Consider the following 21322-nt stretch of genomic DNA (forward strand, 5'->3'; position numbering starts at 1 on the left):
TTCTTACACGCTGCGGGTCACAATAAAATGGAGCCAAGAGCTGCATCCGGCCCGCAAGCCGTACGTTGGGCAGCCCTGTCTTAAGGGCCCATTACACGCTCTGACATGTTGTACAACTTTGAATTCGCCTCCAGGAAATGTGGTTCGGTCGGAGTTAAGTCGGACCGTCTGTGGGCAAGTTGTTGGACAGTACAACTTGCCCACAGACGGTCCACCTTCACTCCGACTGAACCAAATTTCCTGGGGCGGAGTCAAAGTGGTAAAACATGTCGGAGCGTGTATGGATCCCCTTAAATGGAAGTTATACATCCTCGAAAAAGAGTATCTCGGGCAGCATTAGTAGAACCATGCTCAAATCTCAATCATCAAGGCTTCATACGCGAGCCAACTGGCTTGCGATTCTGCAGCGAGAGCATTGCGCCTTAGTTTTTCACGCAGAATCGCATCGTTTTGCCCATTCTCCAGAAAATGATTCCACTCCAAAAAGCGACAAAACCCAATGGAAGTGTAGTTTATGTTTACGTTTGGATTTATCAGCTAAGCAAATTATTTCGATGCATTCAACGATGACGAAATCGAAAAATTTATGCAATGATGCAAACCGCGAATCGAATCATGAACTCTCTGGCTGGGCCATGAGTCCGGTGGGATTTCCCAAGATATAACGGAAGGATGGTTAGTTAGATACCAAATCGAACTCGAAATTGACAGCAACCTCTCAAATTTCAATGGGACTTTTTGGGAATGTTTTCCAAAACTAATATCTTTTAAAACTTTTTTTTTGTGTTGAATGCGTGACTATCATTTGACAAATTCTGTAATAAAAATATTGAAAATTTCCAAATTGAGTCCTACAATCGAAATAAAAATAGGTTGATTTTAAAATTATTTTTGTAATGAATAAAAATTCGTCTCAAGATATATAGTTATGTTTCCCACATTGAAAGATGGGCATTTTTTTCAATATTATTTTATTTATTATAATTATGGGACGGGCTTGTAGTCATATAGCTACTGCTTCTGCCTCATACGCAAGAGGTCGTGGGTTCAATCCTAGGTCCGTTCCATTATCCTGCTTTACATCTTTCTCTATATTTCTCATGTTCTAGCAATAGCTAGAACTGGAAATTGACTTTGACTATTGTAGTAGAAACTGCTAGAAATGGAAATGAACGAAAAAGCTTGTTTCCTACAATCAATAAGACATTCTATCATCTGCTTTCTGCTATCTGTCATATTTAGCAGCTCATTAACCAAGGCGAACCTCTGCTCCTCGAACCTAACCCAAATATTCCAAGATTTATTATTCCAAGATTTGTTCATTTCAGGATCCTTTCGAATTGCCACTAGCCATTCGTAATCACAGAAATTGGAATCTCAGAAATCTCTTTACAAAATCTTAAAGTTTACTTTGAAATCCCTGCTACTCATGTATCCTTCATTTAACTCTTCGTATCCGGAAACATTGAAAAAAGGCTCAAGGTCTGTTTAGAATTATGAAACAAATGAAAACAAAAACATGATATTCGCCCTACCCGACCAGTACATAGTAACAGACTTATATCATAACTTGTTATTTTGTTACAGCAGTTTTTTTACAACAGTGGTTAGTAGATAAAATAACAAAAATGGTAACAAAATCTTTTCTAGTTTTATATTATTTTACAAAAATATAACTCGATGTGTTACATAAAAAAGTGGTGAAAATAGCTTATTCTATGACCAATTATGTTATTAAAAAGATTACGATTATTCATTATGTAGGCAATTAAATTTGTCCAGCAGGTTCAACTTTGAATGAAGGTTCAAGTTATACTGGAGGTGGTACCTTCAGGACCGCATAACGCGCCGAATTCAGCCTGTTGCAAGAAAATCGGATGATGCTAAATACGAAAAATGGTCTCTCACGCATACAGACATGATTGAGTCGATTGATATGTAAAACTATAGGCACAGACAATCTGTGCTATAATCCTCCAAGTCTTCTATTAAATTGCAGTTGGTTATAGAATCAACAAATTCTACTCAGTATACGAATGATCCTCGGGAAATTATTTATAAGTTCTTCGTGACAATCTGTAGAATTTCTGCGGGCAATTCTTCATAATTTTTCCGGGAAATGCTTCGAAAGTTCTTCGAGAAACTTTTTAGAATTTCTTCGGGAAAGTCTTCGGATGTTCCTTGAAAAAATCTTCGGAATTTTCTTAAGAACCTGGATATTTGGAAAATTCTTTCGGACTTCTTTAGGAAATTCTTCGTAAGTCTGTGTTGTGGAACTTTTCGAGAAATTTTTCGATTCTTCCTAGGGAAATTCTTCGGAAAATTCTTAGGAATATTCCCGCAAAATTCTTGGGAATTTCCTCGGGAAATTCTTTGGGATTTCCCGAAAAACTCTTTGGAAATTTCCCGGGAAAATGCTTTGGAATTCCTTCGATTTTGTTTTAATTTCTTTGGGAAATTATTTAGAATTTCCTCGGAAAATCCTTTGGAATTTCTTCGAGAAATGCCTCGGGAAATACTTTGGAAATTATTTGGGAAATTATTTGGAATTTCCTTGGGAAAATCTTTGGTATTTGCTAAGGAAATTTCTTTGGACAATTATTAAGAATTTCTTCGGGAAATCCTTTGGAATTTCTTCGGGAAACTCCCCGGAAAATTCTTTGAAATTTCCTCGGGAAACTCTTTGGAATTTCCTCGGAATTTTTTTTGGAATTTCCTCGGGAAATTCTTTGGAATTTCTTCGGGAAATTCCTTGGGAAGTTCTTTGAAATTTCCTCGGGAAAATGCTTTGGAATTCCTTCGAAATAGTTTTTTAAATTTCTTTGGACAATTATTTAGAATTTCCTCGGGAAATCCTTTGACATGTCCTTGAGAAATTCTTTGGAATTTCTTCGGAAAATTTTTTGGACTTTCTTCGGGAAATAGTTTGGAATTTCCCCCGGAAGTTGTTTGGAATTTCCTTGGGAAATTCTTTGGAATTGGAAATCCTTTGGAATCTCCCAGGAAAATCCTTCTGAATTTCCTCGGAAAATTCTTTGGAATTTCCTCGCAAAATTCTTTGGAATTTCCTCGGGAAATTCTTTGGAATTTCCTGGAAAATGCTTTGGAATTTCCTCGGAAAATTCTTTGGAATTTCCTCGGGAAATTCTTTGGAATTTCCTCGGGAATTTTTTTGGAATTTCCTCGGAAAATTCTTTGGAATTTCCTTCGGAATTTCCTCGAAATTCTTTGGAATTTCCTCGAGATTCTTTTGGAATTTCCTCGAAATTCTTTGGAAATTTCAAATTCTAGGAAATTCTTTGGAATTTTCTCAGGAAATTCTTTGGAATTTTCTCAGGAAATTCTTTGGAATTTTCTCGGAAATTCTTTAGAATTTCCTCGGAAATTCTTTGAATTTCCTCAGGAAATTCTTTTGAATTTCCTCGAAATTCTTTGGAATTTCCTCGAAATTCTTTGGAATTTCCTCAGGAAATTCTTTGGAATTTCCTCGAAATTCTTTGGAATTTCCTCGGAAATTCTTTGGAATTTCCTCGGAAATTCTTTGGAATTTCCTCAGGAAATTCTTTGGAATTTCCTCAGGAAATTCTTTGGAATTTCCTCGAAATTCTTGAATTTCCTCGGGAAATTCTTTGGAACTTCCTCGGAAATTCTTTGAATTTCCTCGAAATTCTTTGGAATTTCCTCAGGAAATTCTTTGGAATTTCCTCAGGAAATTCTTTGAATTTCCTCGAAATTCTTTGGAATTTCCTCGAAATTCTTTGAAATTTACTCAGGAAATTCTTTGGAATTTCCTCGGAAATTCTTTGAATTTCCTCGAAATTCTTTGAATTTCCTTCTTTGGAATTTCCTCAGGAAATTCTTTGGAATTTCCTAGAAATTCTTTGGAATTTCTCAGGAAATTCTTTTGGAATTTCCTCGGGAAATTCTTTGAAATTTCCTCGAAATTCTTTGGAATTTCCTCAGGAAATTCTTTGGAATTTCCTCGAAATTCTTTGAAATTTCTTCGGGAAATTCTTTGGAATTTCCTCGGAATTTTTTTTGGAATTTCCTCGGGAAATTCTTTGGAATTTCCTCGGGAAAATGCTTTGGAATTCCTTCGAAATAGTTTTTAAATTTCTTTGGACAATTATTTAGAATTTCCTCGGGAAATTCTTTGACATTTCCTTGAGAAATTCTTTGGAATTTCTTCGGAAAATTTTTGGACTTTCTTCGGGAAATAGTTTGGAATTTCCCCGGAAGTTGTTTGGAATTTCCTTGGGAAATTCTTTTGGAATTAAAACTTTGGAATCTCCCAGGAAAATCCTTCTGAATTTCCTCGAAAATTTTTTGGAATTTCCTCGCAAAATTCTTTGGAATTTCCTCGAAAATTCTTTGGAATTTCCTGGAAAATGCTTTGATTTCCTCAGAAAATTCTTTGATTTCCTCAGGAAATTCTTTGGAATTTCCTCGAAGAATTTTTTGGAATTTCCTCGGAAAATTCTTTGGAATTTTCCTTCTTTGGAATTTCTTCGGGAAATTCTTTGGAATTTTTTAGGGGAAATTCTTTGGAATTTCTTCGGGAAATTCTTTGAATTTCCTCGAAATTCTTTGAAATTTCCTCGAAATTCTTTGGAATTTCCTCGAAATTCTTTGGAATTTCCTCGAAATTCTTTTTAATTTCTTCAGGAAATTCTTTTTAATTTCCACAGGAAATTCTTTTGAATTTCCTCGAAATTCTTTGGAATTTCCTCTGGAAATTCTTTGGGATTTCCTCGAAATTCTTGGAATTTCCTCAGGAAATTCTTTGAATTTCCTCAGGAAAATGCTTTGGAATTCCTTCGAAATAGTTTTTTAAATTTCTTTGGACAATTATTTAGAATTTCCTCGGGAAATCCTTTGACATTTCCTTGAGAAATTCTTTGGAATTTCTTCGGAAAATTTTTTGGACTTTCTTCGGGAAATAGTTTGGAATTTCCCCCGGAAGTTGTTTGGAATTTCCTCGGGAAATTCTTTGGAATTTTCTCGGGAAATTCTTTGGAATTTCCTCGGGAAATTCTTTGGAATTTCCTCGGGAAATTCTTTGGAATTTCCTCGGGAAAATGCTTTGGAATTCCTTCGAAATAGTTTTTTAAATTTCTTTGGACAATTATTTAGAATTTCCTCGGGAAATCCTTTGACATTTCCTTGAGAAATTCTTTGGAATTTCTTCGGAAAATTTTTTGGACTTTCTTCGGGAAATAGTTTGGAATTTCTCCCGGAAGTTGTTTGGAATTTCCTTGGGAAATTCTTTGGAATTGGAAATCCTTTGGAATATCCCAGGAAAATCCTTCTGAATTTCCTCGGGAAATTCTTTGGAATTTCCTCGGGAAATTCTTTGGAATTTCCTCGGGAAATTCTTTGGAATTTCCTCGGGAAATGCTTTGGAATTTCCTCGGGAAATTCTTTGGAATTTTCTCAGGAAATTCTTTGGAATTTCCTCGAAATTCTTTGGAATTTTCTCAGGAAATTCTTTGGAATTTCTTCGAAATTCTTTGGAATTTCCTCGAAAATTCTTTGGAATTTCCTCGAAATTCTTTTGAATTTCCTCTGGAAATTCTTTGGAATTTCCTCTGGAAATTCTTTGGAATTTCCTCTGGAAATTCTTTGGAATTTCCTCGAAATTCTTTGGAATTTCCTCTGGAAATTCTTTGGAATTTCCTCTGGAAATTCTTTGGAATTTCCTCGAAATTCTTTGGAATTTCCTCGGAAATTTCTTCGGAATTTCCTCGGTAAATTCTTTGGAATTTCCTCAGAAAATTCTTTGGAATTTCTTCGGGACATTTTTTGGAATTTCCTTAAATTCTTTGGAATTTCCTCAGGAAATTCTGTGGAATTTCTTCGAAATTCTTTGGGAATTTCCTTGGGAAATTCTTTGGAATTTCCTCAGGAAATTTTTGGAGATTTCTTCAGGAAATTCTTTGGAATTTCTTCGGGAAATTCTTTTGGAATTTCCTCATGAGAATTCTTTGGAATTTCTTCGAAATTCTTTGGAATTTCCTCAGGATATTCTTTGGAAATTCTTTGGGATTTCTTCGGAATTTCCTTGGGAAATTCTTTGGAATTTCCTCGGGAAATTCTTTGGAATTTCCTCGGGAAATTCTTTGGAATTTCCTCGGAAAATTCTTTGGAATTTCCTCGGGAAATTCTTTGGAATTTCCTCGGGAAATTCTTTGGAATTTCCTCGGGAAATTCTTTGGAATTTCCTCGGGAATTTCTTCGGGAAATTCTTTGGAATTTTCTTGGGAAATTCTTTGGAATTTCCTCGGGATATTCTTTGGAATTTCTTCGGAAAATTCTTTGGAATTTCCTCGGGAAATTCTTTGGAATTTCCTCGGGAAATTCTTTGGAATTTCCTCGGGAAATTCTTTGGAATGTCCTCAGGAAAATCTTTGGAATTTCTTCAGAAAATTCTTTGAAATTACTTCGGGAAATTTTTGGAATTTCCTCGGGAAATTCTTTGGAGATTCCTCGGGAAATTCTTTGGAATTCCTCGAAATGCTTTGGAATTTCTCGGGAAATGCTTTGGAATTTCCTCAGGAAATTCTTTTGAATTTCCTCGGAAATTCTTTGGAATTTCCTCAGGAAATTCTTTGGAATTTCCTCGAGGAAATTCTTCGGAGTTTCCTCGAAATTCTTCGGAATTTCCTCAGGAAATTCTTTGGAATTTCCTCAGGAAATTCTTTGGAATTTCCTCAGGAAATTCTTTGGAATTTCCTTGGGAAATTCTTTGGAATTTCCTTGGAAATTCTTTGGAATCTCCTCGGGAGATTTTTAGGAATTTCCTCGGGAAATGCTCAGGAATTTCCACGGGAAATTCTTTGGTATTTCCTCGGGAAATTCTTTGTTTTATCCTCGGGAAATTCTTTGGAATTTCCTTAGAAAATTCTTTGAAGTTTCTTCGGGAAATTCTTTGGAGTTTCCTCGGGATATTCTTTGGAAATTCTTTGGGATTTCTTCGGTAATTTCTTTGGGAAATTTTTTGGAACTTCCTTGAGAAATTTTTTGGAACTTCCTTGAGAAATTTTTTGGAACTTCCTTGAAAAATTCTTTGGGATTCCCTCGGAAAAATGTTTGGAATTTCCTCAGCAAATTCTTTGGAAGTTCCTCAGAAAGTTCTTTGGAAGTTCCTTAGAAAATTATTTGGAATTTCCTCAGAAAATTGTTCGGAATTTCTCCTCAAATTCTTCGGAATTTCCTTTGGAAATTCTTTGGATTTTTTTTGGGAAGTTCTTTGGAATTTCTTCGGGAAATTCTTTGGAATTTCCTTGGGAAATTCTTTGGAATTTCCTCGGGAAATTTTTTGGAATTTCTTCGGGAAATTCTTTGGAATTTCTTCGGGAAATTCTTTGGAATTTCCTCGCGAAATTCTTTGGAATTTCTTCGGGAAATTCTTTGGAATTTCCTCGGGATATTCTTTGGAAATTCTTTGGGATTTCTTCGATAATTTCTTTGGGAAATTCTTTGGAATTTCCTCGGGAAATTCTTTGGAATTTCCTCGGGAAATTCTTTGGAATTTCCTCGGGAAATTCTTTGGAATTTCCTCGGGAAATTCTTTGGAATTTCCTCAGGAAATTCTTTGGAATTTCCTCGGGAAATTCTTTGGAATTTCCTCGGAAATGCTTTGGAATTTCTTCAGGGAAATTCTTTGGAATTTTCTTGAAATTCTTCAGAATTTCCTCGGGAAATTCTTCAGAATTTCCTCGGGAATTCTTTGGAATTTCCCAGGGAAATTCTTTGGAATTTCCACAAGAAATTCTTTGGAATTTCCTCGAAATTCTTTGGAATTTCCTGGAGAAATTCTATGGATTTTCCTCGGGAAATTCTTTGAATTTTCTCGGAAAATTCTTTGGAATTCCCACGGGAAATGCTTTGGAATTTCCTCGGGAAATGCTTTGGAATTTCCTCGGGAAATGCTTTGGAATTTCCTCGGGAAATGCTTTGGAATTTCCTCGGGAAATGCTTTGGAATTTCCTCGGGAAATTCTTTGGAATTTCCTCGGGAAATTCTTTGGAATTTCCTCGGGAAATTCTTTGGAATTTCCTCGGGAAATTCTTCGGAGTTTCCTCGGGAAATTCTTCGGAATTTCCTCAGGAAATTCTTTGGAATTTCCTCGGGAAATTCTTTGGAATTTCCTCGGGAAATTCTTTGGAATTTCCTCGGGAAATTCTTTGGAATTTCCTCGGGAAATTCTTTGGAATTTCCTCGGGAAATTCTTTGGAATTTCTTCGGGAAATTCTTTGGAATTTCCTCGGGAAATTCTTTGGAATTTCTTCGGGAAATTCTTTGGAATTTCTTCGGGAAATTCTTTGGAATTTCCTCGGGAAATTCTTTGGAATTTCTTCGGGAAATTCTTTGGAATTTCCTCGGGATATTCTTTGGAAATTCTTTGGGATTTCTTCGGTAATTTCTTTGGGAAATTCTTTGGAATTTCCTCGAGAAATTCTTTGGAATTTTCTCGGGAACTTCTTTGGAATTTCCTCAGGAAATTCTTTGGAATTTCCTCGGGAAACTCTTTGGAATTTTCTCGGGAAATTCTTCGGAATTTCCTTGGGAAATCGTTTGGAATTTCCTCGGGAAATTCTTTGGAATTTCCTCGGGAAATTCTTTGGAAATTCTTTGGGAAATCCTTTGGGATTTCTTCGGTAATTTCTTTGGAAAGTTCTTTGGAATTTCCTCGGGAAATTCTTTGGAATTTCTTTGTAAAATTCTTTGGGATTTCTACGGGAATTTCTTTGGAATTTCCTTGGGAAGTTCTTTGGAAATTCCTTGGGAAGTTCTTTGGAAACTCCTTGGGAAGTTCTTTGGAAATTCCTCGGAAAACTCTTTGGAATTCCCTCAGGAATTTCTTTGGAATTTCTTTGGGAAATTCTTTGAAATTTCTTTAGGAAATTCTTTGGAATTTCTTTGGGAAATTCTTTGGAAATTCCCCGGGAAATTCATTTAGATCAGGGCTGTTTAAAGTACGGTCCGCCCGGATGCGGCCCTCGGCTATATTTTTTAAGGCCCGCAGCTTGTAAGAGAAAAATCTTCATAACCGGCCCAAAAGCTTTTCTATTTGGCACGAGTAGCACCTTTTCCATTATTTTATATTTAATACTTTATATAAACGGATTTATAAAAATTGTGTTCCAAAACATATCTAAAAATCATTTAGCACCACTGCTGCTGCTTTTCTAGTAGATATCAACAAACGTGTTCACTGAACATCAAGCTACAAGGCAAAACCCAACACGTCATTTCATTTGTTGAAAATAGTTCATGCAAATCTGTTAGATATGTATGGTTGTAAATTCGAAGCACTTTAACAGGAATTTTCAAACCTATTCGCCGATTTTCGAGAAAAACTAAATTAAATTTTGTTTTCCATTGCTGATTTGCCATGTTTCAAATGGAGATTAGTGATGTACAATGAAACGACGCTCTCAAATATAAATGTCAGAAGGAAACATCTATCATAAGATATTTTTCCTCTTCGGAAACACATCTTCGTGTTAACAACTTTTTTCAAAAATGAAAACCAGTAAAAAACTTAAAACCCTGCTTGGGAGTTTCGGTCACCGATTGCGAATTCAATATGTATCGAGTATTGGACAGTAGCAAACAGTTCCATGTTTCTCATTAAACCAGAAGCCCAGTAACAATAATTTTTTACCGGAATAAAATCGTGTTTAGATTTTCTCTAAGGAATTATAGGCCATTCGAAGAAAAGATTATATAAATCTTCACAGATAGAAAAATTCATTTAAGTTTACGCTAAAAATCATGCACATAAATGGAACGCCATAACTAGCGTAATTCCACACGGGATATGGCCTAAATGTATACAATATTTGACGTAAATTGTCAATATTGCATACAAGTTGTAAGCAATCTTGTTAACAAGAGGACAATTTCAGCGTAGAATAGCTTAAATTTCCGCATGTCAAGTTTTACGCGTTGTTTATTTTTCATATTTTTTTCTGTGTTCTTCTAGATATACATAAAAATGAATTTCTGTCTGTCTGACCATTGGTCTGACTTGGAAACTACTGACCCGATCGACGTAAAATTTTGTGTACAGGGGTTTTTCGGGCCGGGCAAGGTACTTAAGATGATTCTAGACCCCTTTCCTATATATAAGTTGGGCTCCCATACAAATGAGACACACATTTCCACATAACTCGAGAACTAATCAAACGGAAACGGAAACAAATGAGGCATGTGAAGGTTTTAGATGACAAAAAATCTTTCTTTGATAGTTTGACAACCCTCCTCGCTCTAGAAGGGGGGAAGGGCGTCTCTTATACAAATATAAGTATATAAAAAAATATGCATATTCTTGATCTATTCAAGCAAATGGAACCAAATTTGGCATGTGAAGGTTTTTTAAGGCAAGATATGTTTCTGAGGCTCACATACAAGTGATCACAGATTTCCGCATAACTCGCGAACTAATCAAGCAAATGGAACCGAATTTGGCATGTGAAAATAACATTTCTAACGTTTGCTCTGCGATTATATATGCCCTTCTGTTCACTTCATCGTCTTAAATAATTTTGGGCGAGATGAAGTTCGACGGGTCAGCTAGTAATACATATTAAAAATATGTAGCGAATATCTTGTGGCCCGCCAGAAGATGTTAGTCCTGAAAATTGGCCCGTGGCTAGATAAGATTGGGCAGGCTTTAGATTATCTTTGAAAAATTCTTCGGAAATTGCTCGGGACATTTCTCGAATTTTTCTCAGCGAATTCGACAGAAATTCTTTGGTACACTTTTTTTCTGAAGTTTCTCGAAAAATTCTTTGAAATTTGCTAAAAAAAATCTTCACAATTTTCTTGAAATATTTTTTAGAATTTCCTTGAAAAATAGTTCACAATTCCTTTGAAAAACTCTTCGAAATTTATTTGGAAAATTCTTCAAAATTTCTTGGGTAAATATTTTTGTCCTCTGATTTTTTTTTAAATTGTTTTTTCTTGGGAAATTCTTGGAAGTTTTCATGGCATATCCTTACGAATTTTCGCGGTTCGCGTTTTCGAGAAGTTCTTTTGAATTTTCAGTTTCCGTGAGTTTTGTATAAATTCTCTTTAGAAATGCCTTGGAATTTCATAAGAAAATTCTTCGTTATTTCCTAAGGATTTTTTAAGCTTCTTCGGAAAACTACTTGAAATTTCCATGTCAAGTTATCGGAATTTTCACGGGAAATTTTTTTGAAAGTCATAATAATGAAGACTGAATGGAAAACTCCTGCGTGAAAGATTTTGGATAGCTGCTCGCCTATGTAGAAATGTCAGCGACAACGTCACGCTAAAATCTGTTACACTAGCAGTTAACTGAAGAAAAATAATTTGCAGACCAACAGTAATCTGCGCACGGAAAAACTCATTTCCCAATATCATGGATTTCTTCTGATGCTGTGCGATTAATGACTATTATAAAAATTAAGGAGCTAAACGCGGATTCAAATAAATCAAGAAGTGGATTACTTTCCGATTGATACAGAAAGGAATTCCCCAGAACAAAGACTTCAGTCATTTCCTGACATCCATTTCGGTGCCATAAAATTCCGATCACGTTTCACTCGAATGGAGTGGTCAAATTAATTCAATTACCAAAGCACAACTTTCAGCACTCTGGATTTTAGAGATGGATGGCTCTACTATTTCAAAGATAAGAACAACTTTCGCATTCAGCAAACTCAAACCGAGCGAGCTGTTTGAACTAATCCGAAGCAGTATGCGTCAGCCAACTAAATCAAATCAAGGTGAATCGCTCTTGGAATTCGTGTTTCCGTTTTAAATTCCCTGCTGCTGGCTGGCTGGAGGTATGCATGGTCTAAGAACGGAAAAACTTTTTGGCAAACGAGTCGACCGAAAAAAAAATTCGATGACATCGGCTCAGGACGGATGCCAAGTTAAACAAAGTTGAAATTATGTTGCCGCACTTATTCCAGCCACGTGCATGCCAACCTCCCGTGCGGGACCGTTTCGCAATTTGTTTGTTTTCCAAACTGGAAAAATTCTTGACCTATTCGGTTCGCATTTTTACGAATCCCCGACTACTGTCAGCATTCGAGTTATGCAGGAAATCGAATCAACCGAAAAGTAACCCTTCCATTCGGACATAGTTCCTCGCATTTTACACAAACTGTTCAATCGAAGCGGAAACAAAAACATAGAACTGGATATTTCCAGTTGGCATGATTCCTTCAGTGTGCTGTTTTTGTAGGTACGTAGTTACGCAACGTGAACACCTCTCACACTGCGGAACGATTTGCGGAAAGGTTCGATGCCAACCCGACCTACCCTTTCCACACTGAGTGGGGAGTCATAACAATTTCGCTGTAACCAATTTATCTTCGATGCTCTCTAGCGTCGATGAAAGCTCACCCACTGGATATTTCCCAGATTACACGGTTGAACAATGCCACACCGACCACCACCCCAGAGTCTCGGTTGCCGGTGGTACTGCAGAGTATGAGGCTGCCAAGCAAAAGCGTCGTCCTTCGTTGCCGTCGCTGCGTTGGTCGTCTTGTTGGCAATCACTGAGTTCGTTCGTTCGAACGGTGTGTGGTGGCGGGAAAATTGTGAGCCACCGCCCTGTGAGAATCTCAAGAAGACATCGTCAGTAGTGGATTAAAATATCCAACATATGATAACGACGACAGCGAAGAAGACGATGACGATGGTTATGGCAAATGGTTTGATATCATGCATATTTATGTTATGTTGGATATGTGAAACGGGCCGGTGCGGGAAAGTTGGCAATACAATGAATTGCGATAGAATCAAACCTTTCCAATTGGGTTTCATTATTGAACCGGTCAGTGTATGTGTCAATGAGTGGAATCACTGTCAGGATGTCAGCAAAGATATGAAAAGATAAGCACTAGAAATGCTAATGTCTCTTACTGTAAGCATGCTCTTTATTGTGACTTGGCTGAGATTGTTACATAAGCTCACGCTTATTTACAAATTATTTTTGAATACAAACAATCTCTCGTCTAATCTTTCTAAGTTTTTACTTGGAAAATCTACCACCTCAATGATGATAACATTTTTAAAGGAATCATGAACATTTAAGAAGCTTTATCCGAATTTCCTGCTACGAAACAGTCTGGTGCAGTAGAAAATGACATTATTCAGACAATACAACGAAGCTCTTCCAATTGGTTCATACAGTGATTGGATTCCCCTGATTTTCCTCACGTTTTCCAAGCTCAGACCCAAAGTGCTACTGACCTAAATAAACAATAGCCTTCCTCTCGGCTATCGATAATCATGACCAGCTGCTTCCTAAGACTGTGGGACTTCGTCAAGTAAGTCGCCTTATTGTCAGCCCACATCAGCTAGAAAGTGAAAAAAGAACCGTGAAACAACAAACAACACCCGCACCGCGATATGAAGCCATCCATTTTCCGGTTCGACCATCTTGCCGTCCATACAGCAGTTTCGTGAAACTTTCCTCCCAACCTATCAGCAATTTCTTTTCCAGTTTTATTGATCCTCTTTCGGGTCCGTTTGTCGGCCCGCAGTATTAAGTCATATTCATTCGCCATCGCATTTACAACGAGTGAGTAATAATTGTTTACACCCTCCCCCCTTCTAGTTTACTGTTGGTTCGGTCGAGTAAAACAGCAATTGGCCATCAATGGTTTTAATGGGCGTCCATTATTTAGAGCCGATCGAAGGCGCCAAGCTGTTTCGATTTCATTTTAAATTCCTCGCCAAGTGAGAGTTTTACGGATGTTTGCACACACTCCAGTAGATGCTCAGCACAATCCTTCGACTGGGAAATGGGATGATGGCTAGCTGTTATATTGTCGCAATAAATAACGGCTCCAGGGGGCTATTGGACAAATCGAGTTTTTTCCTGAGTTTCACTTACAATCAAGCTTTCCTGAAAGGTTTTACTTTCGCTTAGAAAAGGGAAACGTCGTAATAACAGCTACTCGAATCAGTCGATTCACCAAGTATTCGTTATTTAATTGATTACAGTTGTTTGGCTCGTTTAGAAGTTATGATGAAATCGGTGCGTCAAACAATAACGGTTAATGTCTTTATTAATTGCGGATAAAGACAGTATCGGCATTATATATGAATTAATCGAGGGTTTTCTTTTTGGATGGGAACCAAAGGACTATTGTCGCCAGCAAGATAAATGTGCGTACATTTGAAGTAAAAAAAGAGGATTCGGTACCAGCGGACCGCCTATAGCGTGGCGAAGATTTGTCACAAAAGATTTTTTGAAGCCTGGCAAAAAAATAAAAGCGATAATGTTTCATAGACAAAGTAGAGAGAAAAAATCTACGTCATCGTTATGGAGTGGAGAAGTAAAATAAGTAGGTACATGGGAAATGGGATGAATGAAATTAATTCTTAGTCATTTTTTGTCTACATAGCGAATTAATCATACAAATGCTAAATATGTGGGAAGAAAAGTATAATATTCTAATAGAACAGAAAACATTGGGAACATTTTCGAAATTTCTGGTTTGTAATTAGTCTTTCCATAGCCAATACCGCAAAGAAAACTTATTTGCTGTGCTTATGATCAAATTTAGATATCCACAACCCGGAGCTCTAGCTGCTTATCTGCTAATAACTATTTTCGAAATTTATTTTCAATTCGAATTTTTTGATAAACATGCAACGCTTGCATAATCCTAGATCTTTGTCTAACACAGCAGTTCTCAACCTTTTTTATGAGAGGTACCCCTTCTAGCATTGACCTATTTTTGCTGTAAATGAAAATAAGCATCACTTAAGGCATATGACCAGAAAACTAACTAGGTATATGGCTCACCAAAAAGTTGTCTAAAGTTTTCGCTATTCCGTGAAGCTTCCAATTTAAATTAAGTTTATACGTCAGGCTTCCTATAAGTGTTTGAGGACTTTTGGATGCTTCCGAACCTTTGAAAGAAGGCTAAAGAACCTTTTGAAAGGAAGCGTCCGAGCCTCTTGAAAGGAGGCTTCCGAGCCTCTTTTAAAAGGAAACTTCCGAGCCTCTTAAAGGAAGGCTTCGGAGCCTTTTGAAAGGAGACTTTCGAGTATCTTGGAAGGTGGCATTCAAACCTCTTGAAAGGAGGCTTCCTAGCCTCATAAAAGGAAGCTTTCGAGCTTCTTGAAAAAAGGCTTCCTAGCCTCTTGAAAGGAGGCTTCCGAGCCTCTTGAAAGGAGGCTTCCGAGCCTCTTGAAAGGAGCCTTCCGAGCCTCTTGAAAGGAGGCTTCCGAGCCTCTTGAAAGGAGGCTTCAGGAGCCCTCTTGAAGGAGGCTGAGGCCTCTTGAAAGGAGGCTTGCAGGCTTCTTGAAAGGAGGCTTGAGGCCTCTTGAAAGGAGGCTTCTGAGCCTCTTGAAAGGAGGCTTCTGAGGCCTCTTGAAAGGAGGCCTGAGCCTCTTGAAAGGAGGCTTCTGAGCCTCTTGAAGGAGGCTTCTGGGCCTCTTGAAAGGAGGCTTGAGCCTCTTGAAAGGAGGCTTCTGGAGCCTCTTGAAGGAGGCTTCTGAGCCTCTTGAAAGGGAGGCTGAGCCTCTTGAAGGAGGCTTCTGAGCCTCTTGAAAGGAGGCTTGAGGCCTCTTGAAGGAGGCTGGGCCTCTTGAAAGGAGGCTTCTGAGCCTCTTGAAAGGAGGCCTCCGAGCCTCTTGAAAGGAGGCTTCCTGAGCCTCTTGAAAGGAGGCTTCCGGGCCTCTTGAAAGGAGGCTTCCAGGCCTCTTAAAGGAGGCTTCCAGACCTCTTGAAAGGAGGTTTCTGGCCTCTTGAAAGGAGGCTTCTGAGGCCTCTTGAAAGGAGGCTCTGAGCCTCTTGAAGGGAGGCTTCCAGGCCTCTTGAAAGGAGGCTTGAGCCTCTTGAAGGAGGCTTCCGGGCCTCTTGAAAGGAGGCTTCCAGGCCTCTTGAAGGAGGCTCTGAGGCCTCTTGAAAGGAGGCTTCCGAGCCTCTTGAAAGGAGGCTTCGAGCCTCTTGAAAGGAGGCTTCCTGAGCCTCTTGAAAGGAGGCCTGAGCCTCTTGAAAGGAGGCTTCTGAGGCCTCTTGAAAGGAGGCTTCTGAGCCTCTTGAAAGGAGGCTCTGAGCCTCTTGAAGGAGGCTTGAGGCCTCTTGAAAGGAGGCCTGAGCCTCTTGAAAGGAGGCTTCTGAGGCCTCTTGAAAGGAGGCTGGGCCTCTTGAAGGAGGCTTCTGAGCCTCTTGAAGGAGGCTTGAGGCCTCTTGAAGGAGGCTGGGCCTCTTGAAAGGAGGCTTCCAGGCCTCTTGAAGGAGGCTCTGAGCCTCTTGAAAGGAGGCTCTGAGGCCTCTTGAAAGGAGGCTTCTGAGCCTCTTGAAAGGAGGCTTCTGAGCCTCTTGAAAGGAGGCTCTGAGGCCTCTTGAAAGGAGGCTTCCAGGCCTCTTGAAAGGAGGCTTGAGCCTCTTGAAAGGAGGCCTGAGCCTCTTGAAAGGAGGCTTCGAGCCTCTTGAAGGGAGGCTTGAGGCCTCTTGAAAGGAGGCTTCTGAGCCTCTTGAAAGGAGGCTTCTGAGCCTCTTGAAAGGAGGCTTCCAGGCCTCTTGAAAGGAGGCTTCTGAGGCCTCTTGAAAGGAGGCTGAGGCCTGCCTCTTGAAGGAGGCTTGAGGCCTCTTGAAAGGAGGCTGGGCCTCTTGAAGGAGGCTTCTGAGGCCTCTTGAAGGAGGCCTGAGCCTCTTGAAAGGAGGCTTGAGCCTCTTGAAAGGAGGCCTGAGGCCTCTTGAAGGAGGCTTCCGAGCCTCTTGAAGGAGGCTGAGGCCTCTTGAAGGGAGGCTTCCGGGCCTCTTGAAAGGAGGCTTCTGAGCCTCTTGAAAGGAGGCTTCCGAGCCTCTTGAAGGAGGCTTGAGCCTCTTGAAAGGAGGCTTCCTGAGCCTCTTGAAAGGAGGCTCTGAGCCTCTTGAAAGGAGGCTCTGAGGCCTCTTGAAAGGAGGCTTCCGAGCCTCTTGAAAGGAGGCTTCTGAGCCTCTTGAAAGGAGGCCTGAGCCTCTTGAAAGGAGGCTCTGAGCCTCTTGAAAGGAGGCTTGAGCCTCTTGAAAGGAGGCTTCCAGGCCTCTTGAAAGGAGGCCTGAGGCCTCTTGAAGGAGGCTTCCAGGCCTCTTGAAAGGAGGCTTCAGGCCTCTTGAAAGGAGGCTTCCGAGCCTCTTGAAAGGAGGCCTGGGCCTCTTGAAAGGAGGCCTCTGAGCCTCTTGAAAGGAGGCTTCCGAGCCTCTTGAAAGGAGACTCTGAGCCTCTTGAAAGGAGGCTTAAGCCTCTTGAAAGGAGGCTTCCAGACCTCTTGAAAGGAGGCCTGAGCCTCTTGAAAGGAGGCTTCCTGAGCCTCTTGAAGGAGGCTTCCGGGCCTCTTGAAGGAGGCCTGAGCCTCTTGAAAGGAGGCTTCTGAGGCCTCTTGAAAGGAGGCTGAGCCTCTTGAAAGGAGGCTTCCTGAGCCTCTTGAAAGGAGGCTTGAGCCTCTTGAAAGGAGGCTTCCAGGCCTCTTGAAAGGAGGCCTGAGGCCTCTTGAAAGGAGGCTTCTGAGCCTCTTGAAAGGAGGCTCTGAGCCTCTTGAAAGGAGGCTTCGAGGCCTCTTGAAAGGAGGCTTCCGGGCCTCTTGAAAGGAGGCTTTGAGCCTCTTGAAAGGAGGCTTCCGAGGCCTCTTGAAAGGAGGCTTCCAAGCCTTTGAAAGGAGGCTTCCAGAGCCTCTTGAAGGAGGCTTCCTGAGCCTCTTGAAGGAGGCTTCCGGGCCTCTTGAAAGGAGGCTTCCGAGGCCTCTTGAAGGAGGCTTCCGGGCCTCTTGAAAGGAGGCTTCTGAGCCTCTTGAAAGGAGGCTTCCTGAGGCCTCTTGAAAGGAGACTTCCGAGCCTCTTGAAAGGAGGCTTCCGAGCCTCTTGAAAGGAGGCTTCCGAGCCTCTTGAAAGGAGGCTTCCGAACCTCTGCAGAAATTAATGTCATTTGACCACCATAACCGTAATCGAAGATTTAGGCACAGAATCCGGCAAGAATTTCAGCTAATAAATCTCAAATATTTGTTTTTCAGAAATTCTTCTGGGAGCTTCTTTAGGATTTTCGTCCATCATAGAAAAGATACTAAGAAAATTCTTCCTACTTCTTCGAGCATTTATGCAAAAATTCCTTTGTGAATTTCAGGGATGCCCTTGCATCCTTTCTGATGGAAAGTCACTGGAAATATCTTCTTCTGTTATAATACTCGATACATTCTCTCTGAGTAGTTTGTTCGTGCATTAAACCAGCGACTGTTAGATTTTTTGAAAATTCTGTATAAGAACCTTCTTCTTCTTCTTCTTGGAATTGCATTCCCACACTGGGACAGAGCCGCCTCGCAGCTTAGTGTTCATTAAGCACTTCCTCAGTTATTAACCGCGAGGTTTCTAAGCCAGGTTTACCATTTTTGCATTCGTATATCATGAGGCTAGCACGATGACACTTTTATGCCCAGGGAAGTCGAGACAGTTTCCAACCCGATAATTTCCTAGACTGGAATCGAACCCAGCCACCCTCAGCATGGTCTTGCTTTGTAGCCGCGCGTCTTACCACACGGCTAAGGAGGGCCCTATAAGAACCTACCAAAACCCGTTCAAGAACTGGGCATATGCGAAATTGTTAGATTCTTATACAAAGAAATGTAAACTCACAAACAAATATTGCAAGGAAAGCTGTAAGGTCTCATACAATATTTGTATAAGATTCTAGCATTTTCGCAAATGCCCAGTTTTTATACAGGTTTTGGTAGGTTCTTATACAGAATTGATATAAAATCTAATCAATCATAGGTTGAATGTGCATACTAGAAGGAATTCCCGGATAGATTCTAGAAGCACAAGGAAGAAGTTTCCAAAAAAGTTCCCTGACATCCAGAACATTAACAACAGCAAGAGTGCGGAATTCTAGAAGAAAATTCCAAATCAATTATATAATAGTTTTTTTTTTAGAAATTGATTCCCTGAAAACTGCGCTTGTGAAATTCATATACTCTGTTGCTTCAATGAAAGTTGAATTGTTGATATCAAAGATGCCTTACAGAAGCCCGAATATTGAAATCACGAATCTATGACAAAAGGTCGATAGATAAAAGGTCTGATGGACATAAGGTGGAAGGGACAACAGCTCGAAAGAAAAAAAGGTCCAAATTGCAGAAACATGTTAAAATTGAAGAGCCATAGTCTTGAGAACAATACAAAGTAAAACTTTAATTTAAGTACCGTCATTGGGGTTGAAAATGAGCCAAATAGGGGTGAGAATAGGCCACGATTTCAACAAGTTAGAATGTCTTTAAAGTGGAATTGATGCATCTAAGAGCAAGGTAACTATAATATAAGAGAATTTTTATGAACGATTTAGTTAGGCGACTTACAGACAGAAGGCAACATAAACTTTTGTTCCAGTGAAAGCCCCGCTCAAATGTCAAGTGAATTTGATGAACCCCTTCACAGGTATTTTAAATAGTTTTATTGGAATTAAATTAAAAGACCATTCGTGTTGTACATGTTTTGCAGTTTATTTGTGAATAAAAACCAATAACGACAACTCAACCAAGAGGAAACGAAGGAAAGAACTTTCCGATCGACTCATCATTACTGGTGTATTGTTTATCTCTTTCCGTTTTCCGCTAAATGATTACTGTGGTAGAGTTGCAGTTAGGGCCTCCAGTAGCCTTGCGAGCAAAGGCGTAGGATTGCCAATCCAGAGATGGTGAGTTCGATTCTCGGCAGCACGAAAACTCAGTCAAAACACGTGGTGGTTGGTTGCTAAACTTACTTCCTCCCTAATGGGCAATGCATTAATACGCAATTACATATTTCATCGCACAATCTAACTACATAATGCTCGCCTGGTGGTTTCTGCACATTATGGTAGATTGGACTTCTTTTGACAGGAACAACGTGTGCTAAAAGTGCACTGTCTTCCAAGTACTAATAAATCAGTTTCATCGTCCCGAAAACTGATAAAAATCATACAATGCTCGCCGTGTGACTGCTGCATGCTCACTGTAATTTTTTTTAAATAATTGCCCATGAAATAAAAAAGTAGAAAAGAAAACTAGAAAAAAAGGAATAGGCTAGATTTTGTTATTAATTGCATATTATTCGGCAACTCGGCCGTACGAAAACCATTTTTTTGTTAAATATCTTGGCTGTGCATATGCACAGCATATGTTTCGAAATGGACAAATTGATATGAAATTTGCGAAAAAGAATCCACGTGTCTTAGAGGGACTCGAACCCTTAACCTCGGATTCTTTTCGCAAATTTCATATCAATTTGTCTATTTCGAAACATATGCTGTGCATATGCACAGCCAAGATATTTAACAAAAAAACTAGATTTTGTATTAGAAGCATGTTCCCAAACTTGATTTCATATGTTTTGTTTTGTTTTCCGTCTTTCTGTCTTTCGACTTTCTGTCCCAAAGCCTGAAATCACAAGGCCTGGGATTCATATGAATCTCCGGAGGCATGACCAAACATGTCGCATTGCTGTTGAATAACCCTGGAAAATGTCCTAAAGATTCATTTAAAAAAATACAAAGGAATTTTCAATTTCACATTCCAAAGGACTCTTGCAGGATTTTCCGAATAAATTCTCAATTAAAGTTCGAAGGAATTTTCGGGGAAAAAATCGACAAAAGTTCCTGCCAGTATTTGCGAAGATATTTACGCAGGATTTCAAGAAGAGTTTCCGCAGAACATCACGGAATCTATGAAGGTTACTACGCAAAAAATATTGGAGCAGAAATTCCGGAAGAAATATTAAAATATTCTCGGACAAATTTCCGAGAAAAAAAAAATCAATTTTTCCAAAGAGTTTCGATGTGAATTTCCGCAGAAAATTAGGGGTGAGAAACTAAGAACTTTCGAAGTAATTCCAAGAACATTTCCCACATAAATTTCCGGAAAACCCTTCGGAAAGGAGAAAATTAAATCAAAAGCAGGATCCGCCTAATGGCTTTCAAGAAATTCGGTGATTAACTATTACAGTCGCCCTCTCCACATCTCCATATTGAAGGGACCATCGAGATGAGGACAGATCGAAGAATGCAAATTGAAATGGGTACCTACTAGATCGAAAAAAGCTCGTTGCTGTTAAAAACGACAACAAAACATCTCTTGTTGTTGTTTGTTATTTTCCAAAAATTGTCTAGTAGCCCAGAAATATGAATATATCGACCTAGGGAGAAATAATCCTGAATAAATATGACCAGAACACATCGAGATAGAGGGTTATCGGTTATTTTCGGATTGGAAATTGTCTCGACTTCCCTGGGCATAAAAGTATCATCGTGTTAGCCTCATGATATACGAATGCAAAAATGGTAACTTGGCTTAGAAACCTCGCAGTTAATAACTG

General features: G+C 39.3%; 1 protein-coding gene across 6 annotated transcripts in view; it reads left to right on the forward strand.

Moving 5' to 3' along the window:
* The window catches only part of LOC134224978 (solute carrier family 12 member 7), an 848828-nt gene that overhangs the window by 420721 nt on the left and 406785 nt on the right, over positions 1 to 21322 (forward strand). The window lies entirely within an intron of this gene.

This window comes from Armigeres subalbatus, chromosome 3 (genome assembly GCF_024139115.2).
Source record: "Armigeres subalbatus isolate Guangzhou_Male chromosome 3, GZ_Asu_2, whole genome shotgun sequence".
NCBI lineage: Eukaryota > Metazoa > Arthropoda > Insecta > Diptera > Culicidae > Armigeres > Armigeres subalbatus.